General features: G+C 29.0%; 1 protein-coding gene and 1 long non-coding RNA gene across 2 annotated transcripts in view; both read right to left on the reverse strand.

Moving 5' to 3' along the window:
* LOC121114791 (3',5'-cyclic-AMP phosphodiesterase, isoforms N/G) overlaps positions 1–13,958 on the reverse strand; it is a 308,647-nt gene that overhangs the window by 209,007 nt on the left and 85,682 nt on the right. The window lies entirely within an intron of this gene.
* Positions 4,900–7,511, reverse strand: LOC139904974 (uncharacterized). The gene is made up of 2 exons (XR_011779336.1): positions 5,163–7,511; positions 4,900–5,110 (listed from the first exon to the last, which is right to left on the reverse strand). It is a non-coding gene; the product is annotated as an uncharacterized lncRNA (long non-coding RNA).

The following is a 13,958-nucleotide window of genomic DNA, read 5'->3' on the forward strand; positions in this document are numbered from 1 at the left end:
TAACAAGGACGTATAGGGTTAAAAAACGTTTTGGAAGAAACTTTTTGACAGCTCTAAGGATTTGCTTAAGTCAAATATAATCTAAAGTAATTTAAAGGTCTACAGCTATAGTTGTTTCAAACTTCGTCTTCAGATGGATATAAAAATCAAAAAATAAAATAATCGTCGCGGCCCAACACTGTTCTTCCTCTGGAAATTCGTCCTTTCTTATATCTGGCACAGCTGTCGCATAATGTACAAAACTTCAAAAATGTGTATTCATAGTACAAGGTTACCGCTAAAAAAAAAAGCCCCATCATACACCTGTATCATAACGAAAATACCGGTACATGCATGCGCCGATTTCATCTTAACGTACTGTATCTATCCGTGCAATCGACTTTATGATTTTTATTTTTGTTTTCCTAAGAAAAAATAATAAACCCAACATTTTGCAATGAAGGCAAAAAAAGACACCAAAGAGTAAATATGAGTACAGTTGACAGAGGTGGCATTATACGCGTAGTAATGTGTATGGTATGGGTTAAATAGCTTTCAAAAGTTTTGTGAACGATTTCAATAACTGTAATAATGTTTTTACATGTGTGTTTAAGAGTATAGGTATCTGGATATATATTATTCTTAATATGTAAAAAAAAATGTCAACTTATTAAAAGATAAAAGATTAGTCATTAGTTAGGATTAGTCAGAAGCAGATAGCAGATAATCGGGTGTTTTTTTTGGAATCGGGATCGGCGTTGGGAACTTAATGTTTAATTTGCGATTCCGATTATTGATTATTATTAATTATTACTTTAATGACTTTGACAAGTTATGAAAAAATAGCCCCCCCCCCTCTCCAATTAAGTAATTTTTGTTTTTACTGAAAATATTTATATTTGAATTTAAAAAAAAAAAATTTATATAGGAAATTAAATTTTTAAATTTTTTGTTAATAGTTGTAGATTTTTGAATTTTTTTTCAAGAAACAAAATTTTTTTATCAACAAGTGTGGGTTTTTGAATATTTAAAAAAAATAATAATTGCAAAACTAATCCTGTGGACGCCCCCAGTACTAATGAATGAAGATCCATGCTAACATGATAACTGTTTTACTGCTACAGCAGCTACGTTGGAATGTATTTACAACTGGATGTCGTAGTCACACAACTTTACCATACAATTTCATTAATTTAATAGATATATGTCTAAAAAAAGTGGTAGCCAATAGCCCTATGGTTCTATAGTGAAGAAAATGTTCAACATTTAATATAGCATTAGTGTTATATAAATGTTCTATATACATTATATTAAAGTATTTTAAATTATTATTTTACTATGCATTTTAAATAAATTGTACTGAAAGTACATGTTAACACTATGACAACATATAAAAAATTAACAAAGAAGAAAAGAAAAAAGATAACACTAACTGTTTTTCCTAACTCTAATTATAACTGCTATTTTTTTGTACATATTGCCCACCCAAACATACTTTTTATTCCTGGATCATATCAGTTTTATTATCTAAGTGTACTTGCTGAATGATTATATCCTCAAACAAACATATTAATATGCATTTGAAGCATGGGGTTTTCCCATTAAGTAACAAACTTACGAGTAGTATAACATCCAATGATGAAAATCCAGTTTAGATTGGGCATGTTAAAAAAAGAAATCAAAAATCAACATGGTAACCCCAATAATTTGAAGAACGTTTTGGAGGAGAGAATGAATAATGCTCATGACGTTTTATTATATAGGCTACAATTAGCTGTGACAAGGGAAAAGGAAGTGAAAAGGAAAAAAAAAAGAACATTTGCTATAATTACTCCGATGTCGATCATCAATTATACTCTGAGACCAAGAACGACTTATAATTATAACTCCTCAACAAATCTGCAGGGTTCTTTTAAAAGCACAAAGGAAAGTTCAATCAGATTTTGAATGTAATAAACTCTATTTAGGAAAAGGATGTTCGCTACTCAAGAATTAAATAATTATGAGAACTGGATAGGAAAAGAAAATTCCTTCTTTATATTACCAATTACATATTAACGGGTCAGCTAAAAAACACAGCGGAATTACATCATTGATTATATCAGTCATTATTTATTTGGTCCAGTCTAGTCTTTGGGTACTAGAACGGATTAAAAAAAGAGGAAATAAAGTTGACTAACGTCAGGAATGATCGAACTTTATAAGTTTTAGGACTGATATGCAGGACTTAACTGGAGTGGGCCGAGACTGAACTGGACGGTACTGCAGTCTTTAGTCCTATATAAGGACTGACACAACACTATTTACGAGTACATTATATGTTTATTTCATATTCCATTTGAAGACGAAACATAATAGATTTATTTCGAATAAAACGTGTTTATTGTATATACTTTAAAAAATTTATGTTTATGATATTATTTTATGAGATTCGGGTATATAAGAAGGAAATGTCAATTATCATCAAATGAGACTTGTTTAAATTCATTGCAATGTTTCTTATGGCTAGACTCATCAATGCAAAAAAAAATAAATAAGAGGTGGAGTTGTAAATCGTAATTATTTTTGGTCTGACAAAAAATAAAATGACAAACTATATGATAACTCTCAGAATTTGAAACTTTTTGGTAGGTGAACTGCTTCGATGTTATGATGTTTCATCAGATTATTTGCAAACAGTTATCACGTCGAGTTTTTTTCCCCACTTTCAACTTCGACTAACTAAAGGGAAAGAAAATTTTAGGAAAACCATATTGTTGGTAGTAGCGCTGACAAGCGTTCCGTCGCAATCATTCAATAAAGGCGCCTCGTAGGGGGTTATAAAAGAAGGAAATATATACAAATCCCACTTCGTAACAAACAAGACAGGGGCGTCTGCAGAATTATATTCTCAGGCGCTTTATTCTTGGATTTTTTTTGGGAAAAATATATGAGAAATTTTTTGTCAACAGCTCAGAATTTTTGAAATTTTTTTCAAAAAAAATTAATTTATTGTTTAATATCTGTGGATTTTTGAAACTTTTTTCCAAAAAATTTAATATTTTCAATTAAGGTCTTGATTTTTTTTTTAAATTCCAAAAACCAAGCCCTCACCCTTCCTCCACAAAAATTATAAATAATCCTTGGTTATTATAAGTATAAATCCTTGTTAGACTCAAAGTAGAATTGAGGATTTACATTGGAGTAACTATGTCCTTGCAGGGTCATTACTAGGGATTGTGTTATGACATCGAGTTACACTGTTATTTTTAGTCCTTTTTTCTAACCATACCAGCAGTCCATATGATTTATAACTCTACTGCTATATATATAATTGTATTCTATACCTATGTATGTAGATTAGGTACTTAGTTATATAACAAAAAAATAGACACTTCTATTTTTCTTGTTTAAGACAAAAAATAATATCAATTTAAAGTAGTTCAGAAATAAACTTTAAAGCTTTATTTAATCTAGGATTGCAGCAGATGTATGTTGTGTGAGATCTGTGATTTCATTTTACAACACATTTGCTTAAGTAGACGTGGAGTCTAAAAGATTGAAGTATCATAATTGTACCACCTACATGTTATGTACAATTAATCTATAAAATGAGTAGCACCAACTGTTGTCAATACAATTGCATAGTGATGTATGTAGTAGCAACAATATCGGGAGTAGTAAAAGCATTTTGTCTTTATTTACCTATTATGTAGTCACTAAACGACAATGGCGACTGAGAGACGTTCGTTTGATATCACAAGGAAATTTTTATGGAAAAGATCCCAGAAATATTAGGATTTGTCTACAAAGATTCCTTTTTCCTGGGATTTCTACGGATTTTAAACATACGGAAAATCTTGTATTTTAAGGGCCTCATATCACTGGGAGACTGGACCCCCAGTCTCTATTTTTGCAGTAGGCTTTTAATAGTGAGTCATCCATATTCCCTCCATCCAATCAGACCCTCCTCCTCTCCCCCAATTAATTAAAATCAGGGCCCCAATAAAAAAAACGTAATTACGACGATATTTTATTATTTAATATGTGTTTTATATAATAATACATCCTAAATTAGCTTGTCCATAACATACTATTTTTATTCCCGTCAAATTGGATTACAGAATTTAAAAAAGCTGGACCGATTACTTTGAAAAAAATCAAAAAATCCACTCACTATTAGTGATAACGATAAAAGTGAAAAGCATAATAATTGTGAATATAATTAGAGATATGACTATAACATTAAAACGAAACGAAGACCATGTGTTCAATAATTGTATAAAGTAGCGGTTGTAGATACACTTTTTTTGTCCGCTAGGAGGGTCGAGTGTATGGATCAAGCAATTAGAAAAAAGGGGCGAAACTGTTTATGCAGTGGTAGCTTTACGAGCAATGCCAGATGCATGTACAGCTACGGAATCAGTGCAATTCGAGTGTTTCACTCTAGACAAGATGAAACAAGGGGAGGGAGAGTTGATGAATTGATGTCAAGACTCCGAATACAGGTCATATTTTGGAAATATATACGTAGGTAAATCCTGTGGTTCCTCATTCGAGGACAAAATTCTCATGGGAGTTATACTCAGAAACAGACTTCGACAAATAGCTCTGGAAAAAAACTCTACCACTCTCAAAGATCTCTTTCAGACTCTTTCTGAAGTAATGGAAACCAAGTATGGAATTTCGCTGTGTAGTTGTTATAAGTCCCGTTTCCCATTTATATACCGGCCGGAGTGTCGAATGAAATGCCCAAAATTGGATACTTGAACCAGGAATTCCCAGTAAGCGTTATGAGGGCAGACACGGCCATCGCCGTCGTACTAAGCTTTATAAACAGGCTAAAGTTTTACAATATGTAATTTTACATTGTAGAAACTATGGTAATTCGTACATAATGGGCAGAAAGAAAGGCTCTACTTGGAGTAAATGCTGCCGAGGTTGAGGAAAAATGATCACTTTGTCAAAGTTTATTGAAGTAGAGAAAAGTAGACTAATCTAGTCTCATCGTTTCATACTGCTATGGTGATTAAAAAAAGGATGTTTATTATCCTCAAAGTCGAAGAAGTTTCTCTTGGATATGGTTTCCAATGTCAACATAATTCTGAGTAAGTTTGTCAAAAGTAATCACCATTTGAATCTCATTGGTCCCCTGCCAGTTTATGGAGAGTGTAAAATTAATACAATAAGTGTTACATACATACATGTCGCTTTTGAGCGTTCTTTCCAGATACGGTGCGAATTCGTTGTCACTCAAGTGGAGCAACCAATACTTGGATTCCGGGATAACAGCAAACTGGGTCTTAAGGTTATCAAAAACTTCGTGATCAATTCAGAAATGGACTTGGGTAAAATTAATCAAATATACAAACTGTTTTCACGCAGGACTGAGAAGGTATAACCAATGATGTTGTAGACAGAGTGCGTAAGGTGATGTAAAACCTAATAACCAATTTCGCATCTGCGAGGAATATACGCAGACAATATCCGCCATCAACAATTATTTCATCTCCCCCATCAGAGAAATTATATCCAAAACTAGCTGGTGTTCGATATTCTACGAAACTAGACATTCAGAAATCCTATAAACAATTCAAATTCGATAAAATACAAAAACAAAAACTCCTCACTATGAACACCACAATTTGACTTCTCCTCTTCAATCCCATATACATACCTTCAGGATCTTCTAATCTTTTTGAAGCAGTACATTTTTTTTTGTGCGCGCTTCACCTTCAATCATACTTTAAGCGTTGTTTTTTTTTTTGATCCAATGTATTAATTGTGAGTATAGCTTACATACAAAATATAGAAAAAACCCTCAGAACTTTTTACTTAACCTAATACATGAGTTATATCCCACAATTTTTTATAACTGTCCTTTATAATTATTGCCTGTAATGGTTTTAATTTAATTTTTTCATCCGGGATCCCCCTCAAAGACAATTTCCCGCTAAATGAGAAACCCTAATATAAATATTCCTATTTATATTAGGCGGCAAAGAGAGGAAGAGAGAGCTTATGCCTTTGGATTTGTAAGCACTTTGCAATTTTTATGAGTATTTTATATTGTATACAGTTTATATTAATGAGGTGTTGAGGGATATAGAGTCCAGAACAAAGATACTACCTTACTACATATTAGTGTTGGATTCAAGTATTACTGGAAGTCGAATTTACTCAAATCGACAATTTTCTGAAAATGCTTTGAACTCCCCCGAAATATTTATTTAAAACTTATACTTAACTTGGAATCGAATGTTATAAACTCGAAACATTCGTGTAATGATAGGGCAAGTTTATAGTATCACTCAAAAAACAAAAACAGTAAAAAAATGCAGACTCTACTCTTTTCCTATTAGCTGAAGAGTTAAAATACCTACTTTTCATTACTATTTGAATATAACCCTATATTTATCTTAGACATACCTTTTAAACGTAAAAATATGTACTTTTGAAACAAGGGAAAACAAATGTGTAGAATGCAAGATTATTTAATGTAAAATATTTGCACAAAAGTAAGTAGCCTAATGGGTATTTTGTCTGTATCACAAACGCAAATGTATCTAAAACTATCTCCCCCCAACCTGGATACTTAATAAAGGCTACTTCGTACAAGAAACGAGACTCTTACTACAGCAATTTTTCAGCACATCTCTGGAATTCCATACTACTATGTTATCGTCCGGGAAGTGAGGTTCTAACTCAAACGATTTGTAGTTAATTATTTTTTTGAATAGACTATTTATAAATGTATAAATTTCCTTTTTCCAAATAGCAATAACACAAGTTTTATATACCAAAAAAGTTTTACTTTTGTTTTATAAGTATAGTACAAATTTAAAGTTTTGTTTTACACAGTTTTGAAAATTGAACAAAATTCCTTGGGAGATCCATATTTTTAGATAAATACTTTTTTAAATTATACATTGAATATTTTTCCATAATATATGTTATGATATTCTTTATCACTATGTATTATGAATAAGTTTTCAGAGTCTAAGGAAGAGTGTCACTTTTCATCCTTTTTCAGACTAAGAGTGGAAATATATCGAGTTCAGAACAAGATACAGAATCAATAAACACACTTTTTAATCATAAAAACACGTTTACATAAGTTTTATACATCCTATTTTTAATTAGGGTATGGTTTTATGGGTAAAAAATGACTATGAACGATAATAGTCCCAAATTATTATAATCCCAGATATTTCAGAATTCAGATGACTAAGAAAAAATGTGATCCGTTTTGGATTGTGCACTTATAGATAATTGCCTCTCCAATTCATTTTTGCAACCTCCCCCCTAATTTTTACCTTACATAATTATTTGAAGAATTTCATAAGTTGTTGATTTTTATCTTGAATAATCCAATCTTGAAAAAATACCTTTTTTGAAGGGTTTTGTTCGGACAAAAGTCACATTTTTTTTTATTAATGCTTATTTTTATTTTGAAGTGTCATTTTTATGACAAAATAGCGCCCTAAGTACAGATTGTAATATCACATTTTTTATAATACTGTTAAAAATGTGTATGTATCCCGATATTTGTTGCTTTTGAGTTCAGACGTGCTAAAACGGGGACGGGGTTGTCATTTTTGGGGGGGGGTCATATAAGGAGGGTTTATGCTATGCCCAAACGAATAAAAATCGGGTTTTACAGCTCATGGAGACTAGAAAGGGGTGTGAGTTATTTATCGAAAAGAGATTCGTGTTTCAAACAACAACTATACGAATAACTACGTTTTCTCAATTTATTCAAAATCATACAAGTTATGGGCAAAAAAAGAAATTGATGAAAATTGCAATTACGTTTATTTCGCATGAGATTGGAGATTGGTTACCATATAAATTTGCCAAATAAAAATTGATGTTTAACTGAAATATCTGTCATTTTCTGAATATTTTTTTTATTTTTTCCCTCTTCCCCCCCCCCCATTTTTTCATCAAACGTCAATTTTCAAAATTTTTAAAATAAATACCACATAACGATACATTTTGGACATAAAATTTGAGATTCTAACTATTCCATGAAATATTTTCAATTTCCGGAACATTTTGTTACATAATCTTTGCCATATTTGTAAAAAATGAACCAGTTATGTAGGGTTATTTTTTGTCGACAAAATTATTCTACATAACTTTTTTGTTTTTCTAAGTACGAAAAAATATTGGTAGGTTTGTGTTTCACTTACAATTCCAATAAATCCTATTAACTGTTTTGTTTGCAAAATTAGTATAAAAAAGTTTTTTGCAATTTACTTCGCAAATTTCAATTTGGGAATTTTTTGAAGTTAATAGAAAATTGAGACTTCTCATCTAGACAATTTTTAAGATGCATATATGTTGTTATGTTATTTGAATTTTATAACACATTATCATATTCATAAATAACACTTAGGTTATAAGAGGCAATAATAAGAGGGGTTTTTTTTCGAGGGGGGAGTTGCTATGATGAGACTTTGTAAATTACCTTACTAACCGATTTGATATAGTGTGAAGAATACAAGAAAATTAAAGTTATCAGGATCTTTTTAGACAACAATGAAACATTCATATTATAATTATTAGTATATTGAAGTATTTTCTGAATATTTTTTTTAATTTTCTCAATTAATTTGAATATTTTCTACATGATTTGCCTATCATTCCTTTACCCTAGCAACGTCGGGTAATACTTAGCTAGTATTACATATAGGAAGAAATATTCATTAAAAAAAGCCCTTCTATTGAAAATGTGCCAAATTATGTAAAAAAAAAAACAAATATCGCAAGCGTTCTATTCATATTGTCTACAACTCTATTCATGTTTATATACGAATCATCAAAATTAGTATCAATTTTCCTCTTTTTCCGGGATAAATAACTGTTTTAGAAAACAATCTAGTTTTTTTAATTCTTTCATTTTCATTTTTTATATTAATTATATACAAGTCAAAAGGAAAAACATAAAAAATTGGAAATATAACTACAAATGTTTCGATTTCATTTTTTTCCAATATTTATACTCTGTAAGCTATTTTAATAAAAAGAGATCAAAGTTATAAAACAAAGTGAAAAAAAAGCGTGTGTACCTTGAAGAGATTTTCCACAGTACGTACAAAAATTTCACCCAGGGAAATTTTGCTTTTTATCATATCGTAGATGACGTGTTTTTTTTTTTATTTTCCTTCGTGACTTATGCAGTTTTTTCTCCCCTTAATAGAATTTACATCATTCAAAAGTGTTAATTCCTGGAGACTGCGTAGATAGTTATAGAGCAAATATTATAGCCTCGTATTGTAGATAATATGACTAAGCAAAAAGAAGCAGAAAAATTAAATGGTAACTCTGTCAGTTTGGAGGTTGTTTGTGAGGAGATCAGCTAAGCTGTCACTGTTCAATTAGATTAACTGCTAGCAACTTTGCAATGAAGGAAATAAACACACATCTCACTCCATTTCTAGCAAAGAGATAGGTAGGAATTGTCCTGATGTCAATCCTCAATTCCTCTCTCAGTTAGTCCAACAAGGGCTTACCTTTTTAACTCCCCAATGATCCATGAACACTTTATACTTAGATTTTCTTCTTCAAGAATTAAAGAAGTATGAAAATAGCTGAAGAAGATAAAAAATAGTTATTGTTGTAGCCAATTTAATTTAAAAAAAAGAAAGATCATCTTGGTATTGATTCATAAATTGGTTTATAGCTTTGAATAGAATGAAAAAATTGTATTTTTAATTTTGATATAAAATAATGTAATTTCTTTTATTTTATTAACTTATGAATTATTTCATGGTGTTTCATTAGTTGAAGATCCAAATAATTCAAAGAACGAACAAATTGTATTTAAGAAAAAAAAAAAATGATTTTCCTTTCATTACTATTTTTTTTGGTACAAATTACTTGAGGTTGATAAAATATTATATAAAATTTCATAATTGACATACATAATATATATATAAATATATGTATTATTTTTCTTCTATTTGCCTGTTTTTTTTTTTAATAAAATGTCAATCATTTTAACGAAATTTAAAAAAGTTCAACACAAAAAGTTACTTTCATTATAAATATTCATTGATTAAAAATTAGGTGGTAGTCTTCTCCAACTATAACCTTTCTTCATATCAAATGTGATATTTTAGATTTGTATATTTTTTTTCTGAACATTGAGCAACAGTCTGCTCAAAAGAAAATAAACCTATTTAGAAGTAAAATAGTTCGAAACATCATTATTATACTTGTTCTTATTATACTTTTTTCAAAATGTTAAGAGAAAATAGTCTAAAAATGAAGAAATATAATGTTGGAACCATATTGATCAATGTTAGAGGTAGAATACAGACTTTCGAGTTGTAAATTTTACAATTTTATGAAAAAAATAGATGTAACTCAAAAGTAAAGTATTTAATACAAATAACTATTATAATGTGTTGTATATTTTTAATCAAAAAGTACCAAAATAGCGATACTTTGTTTTAATTTGTCATTATTTCAATTAAAATGTTTTTAATAAAATTTAAGTTCCTCAGATGTATTATAATATATTTCCAATGTGATCTTAAAGTTTTCTTCTAAAAAAATTCTTTTGCATAGAAAAACGACGTATAAAATATTAATGTATCGCAAATAGTGCACCTTAAAAAAAAAAAAAAGTTTTCAAACTACAAATAATTGATATTTTCCACAATTTTTATATGTTTAGAAAAATGTAGTGAAGTACTTTTTCTTTTCATTCTATGTGTACCCCAAAGTATAATTTTTGATAACGTAAAGAGATGGAGTGAATATATGTGTTTTTAGTACCGTCTTCAATTTTCTTGGGTGGTACCTCACAACGGGTAATACAATTTTACAATCTCAGAGAAATTACTTTATACAAACGCAATTTAATGATTATTCCCATGCAACAAAATTCAGGTCTTGGAACGCCCACCGGCTTAACCCCACATTAATTATTCTTATTTAAGCCCTATAGCACTGATTATGATCTTTAAAATTTCACATGGAGGTAGGTTTGTTCATTAAAGGATGTTTTTTTTAAATTACGTTTTTAGAGTATAATTTCGATTCAGAGCCACATTTGGTAATGAATATCCCTATAAATGAAATTTGAAGGTAATTACAACGGATAAAAATATTATTGTATTTGTAAGATAAAATATTTATTAAGTTATCTTTAAGAGAGTTCATACAAAATGGGTCTAATCATAGAAAAATCAAGTAAAATTCGGAGGATAATTCTTTTGATTTTATTTTTAATTGCATTATCTTATCGCTAAAACTAAAGAATAAACATTATATTTAACTTTAAAAAAGTTCGATTTTGATTGATTTTTTTTTGTTTAACTTTAAAAAAGTGCGATTTTGATTGATTTTTTTGTTTAACTTTTGATTTTCATACATAATATTTAATTTATATGCAATGTAAGGTCTTATGAAAACGTTTTGAAATTAAATATAATTCAGTAAATTATTTGACTATTTATAAGAAGTAGTTAATATTTTAGAGGCACAAAAAGTTCAAAAAATATATATAAATAAGTCGATTAGTCAACTTAATTTGTAATAAATAGTAATAAAATACATTTAATATGAAACATTTTAATTGTAGTTAATCTTCCTGCCTCTAAAATATTAATTACTTATTACAATAAGTCAAATAATCGACTTAATTATATTTAATTTCGAAATACTTTGTTATCCGACCTTACATTTTTTGTTTATTAAATGTTCTATAGCAAAATTAAAAGTTAAACTGAAAAAATCAAACAAGATAGAATTTTTTTTACCAGTAAATCCTTTCAAATTGTAATGTATGGCTCATATATATTATAGTTTCAGCTATAATAAAAAAAATGGCGAAAAAATGAAAAAAAGATTAGCTTTCATTTTTGATTATTAATTTTCCTGTATTTTTGTTTAATTAGACATATTTTGTAAGATCTTTATTCATGATAACTTAATAAATAATTTACATTTTGAACGTTGGAATGTTTTGGGTTAAATTTTCATCCATATCCATATAAATATATAATATCAAAAAATAGCATTGAATCGAAAATAAAACTCATAAACGTGACTTTTAGAAAATATTTAACATTACGGATATTGGAAAAAATCTTCTTTAGCAAAAAAAAGAAAAAACATAAAAAATCTGAAAAATACGTAACCATACGTAATAAATATGTATTGAAATTAACAGCAAATAGTTTATTTCATTGAACGTGAACCCAAAAGAAAAAAAAATAATACTCTTTCTCTTCACCTCGGATATGAACAACAACTTTTATTGGAACCAAGGAGTTGTCTCTATCCGGATTTTGACTTTAACAGGAATGTACATGTTGTTAATGGAATGCCTACCTGACTTTTCTTTGGTCCATAAACATTGAAGGTGCGGAGTACTTTCGTAAACAGGATGGTTTTTGCAGGAGTTGGCTCATTCCAATGGGTGGTTCATAGTATGTGACTCCAATTTTTCGTCTGCTTTCTTGAGGTGGAGTTATTCGTTGCATGTTTTGTAATTAGTTATTTCTTAAATGTTTCCGGTAATGTCTTTTTTTTCAAGATGATGACTTTTTTTTTTAATAATATTAATAGAAAGAGCAAATGTTTGTAATTATAATCTAAGGATCGCTTTTTGCAAAGGATATTGTCAAATAAAAATGATTCAATTCAAGGGAGATAAGACAAGATGTCACTTTAATTCAATAAACTAAGAGTATTAAAGTATCATTTCCCCTCCATTGGAGTAAATATTCGCCATATATTACTAACTATTTCTTTATAACAACTCTTTAAGTATCGAAATATAAGTCAAGTAGATTTTTGTTAGTTATGTTACATAATAAAAAAAGGGCCTATAAATTCGAAACGAAATTAAGAGTTACAGTCTTTATTCAACAAAAATCTAGGACATTAATGGTCTCCAAAATAAATTACCATTTATGTATGGATGGACCCAAATTCAAGATTAAATATAATAAAACACGGTGTCCGGTACTTTCTCTTATGAATATTTTGCCTCAAGACATTATGATCTTTGCCTTAGAACATTTGGCTGAAAGCTATAATCCCTCAAAGATATTTCACCTTAATATATAAATAAATGAGGTTGTGCTTTTTTTGGAAAAATGATGAATTATGCTCCAAAATTTTAATGCATACATATTATCGAAATTTCTCTTTCTAATAAATTCGAAACAGAGACGAAATAGGTTATAAAGTTAGAATAATAAGAAACAATTTGAATTGAAGAATTACTAATCACTTCTCCCTTATCAATAAATTAATCATGAGATATGATTGATTATTCATATCGGAATAGACTCATGGATTAACAAACAAGTATAATATGGGGGAAAACCATAATTTCATCATTATTCCAAGAGAAAACAGCCATTTTATCTGTTTTATAGTAATAAACACTTCATATTTAGATCAAAAAATTCAAAGAGAACATCAATTTCAATATATATATAAAAATAATAATAGCGTATAAATCTCATTTGTTAATATATTAAGGCAAAATAACCTTGTGACTAAATAGCTTACCTAGTGCCATAAAATACAACAATAAACCTTCCAATATATTATGGATGTACAAATCAAATTCAAACTCCATTTAACGAGCTAAAATAATATAAGAGACAAACATCTGTAAGCTTAAATAGTTTAATATGTAGTTCTAAAAAGTACGACTTAAAAATTAAGCATAGAACATATTAGTACTATAGATTTAAAAGGATAGAGTCCATATTTAATGGAGGGAAATATTCCAAATCTTTTTTACACTTTCTATCTGAATACATATTAAAAGGTCATTTATAATTGCCTTTTATTTACATGAAACTGTGTAGGGGTGTAAAACTTCAACAAACAAGCAACCCAGTATACAAGTTTCTTGACAATACAGGGGGGGTCAAATTTCGTGTCCAGTCCATTATTATTATAGTGTTCCATACTGTTTTATTTAAGATTTATTTATATATATATATTTGGTTTAATAAACAGAA

Source organism: Lepeophtheirus salmonis, chromosome 3, assembly GCF_016086655.4.
Source record: "Lepeophtheirus salmonis chromosome 3, UVic_Lsal_1.4, whole genome shotgun sequence".
Taxonomy (NCBI): domain Eukaryota; kingdom Metazoa; phylum Arthropoda; class Copepoda; order Siphonostomatoida; family Caligidae; genus Lepeophtheirus; species Lepeophtheirus salmonis.